The sequence below is a fragment of the Haliaeetus leucocephalus genome, unplaced genomic scaffold (genome assembly GCF_000737465.1).
Source record: "Haliaeetus leucocephalus isolate CR32 unplaced genomic scaffold, Haliaeetus_leucocephalus-4.0 Scaffold110, whole genome shotgun sequence".
Lineage (NCBI taxonomy): Eukaryota > Metazoa > Chordata > Aves > Accipitriformes > Accipitridae > Haliaeetus > Haliaeetus leucocephalus.
The window spans coordinates 1,785,977-1,786,790 of NW_010972546.1; positions in this window are offsets into that span (position 1 = coordinate 1,785,977).

The window sequence follows — 814 nt, forward strand, 5'->3', positions numbered from 1 at the left end:
CCGCTCCCCGGGGCGGGCGGTTCCGCGCTGTGCGCGGGCGGCGGGCCCCGGTTGCTCGGCCCCCGGTGGGATGCGGGGTCCCGGAGGAGACAGGGCCGGCGGGGCCTTGGTGCCGTTCCCGGGCCCGGGAGTGCGGCCGCCGGGGTTGGGGGGACGACGACGACCACACACACACGCTGTCCCTGGGGGGTTCTGCGTTCAGTCCTGGGGGGTATTTACCGGGAGTCTGGGGTTCGGTCCCGTTACCAGCTCCCCGGAAGCTTTGGACCCGGAGAGTCCCGGTTATCCCGTGGTGCGGGCTCCCCCGAGGGCATCTTCCCCAGGGAAGCCGCGGGTGGGCGGGGGATGCCCCCGGATTCACCGGCGGGAACCGGGGCACCGGCTCTCCCCGGCAGCCCTCCCCGAGGCTGTAGGGCTTCCCCGCCCGGGCCCGGGGGCAGGAGCAGCGGCTGATCCCGGTCGCATCTTCCCGAAGCCATCTTCACGCAGACCCCCACTGTCACCCCGGCGTTTAAAGCCGCTCCATGCCCGGGCACCGGGGGGGTGGGGGGGTTCGGGGGTGAGCGGGGACCTCCAGGCCGAGGTGACAGCTCTGAACGGAGAACGAACAGCGACTAGGAGCTGACAGCAGCGGAGATAACGGGCAGTTAAAATCTTTGCCCCTGTCTAATGGCAGTAATAAAGCCACTCCTCTCCAGGCACCGATCTTGGGGTGCTTTTCCAAGTGTGGGCTCAGGAAACCTTGCAGCTTCTCTGGGGAGGAGGAACCGGCTCCTGCCCAAGGATGGGACTGTGGAGGGGCTCACCGGGGGGG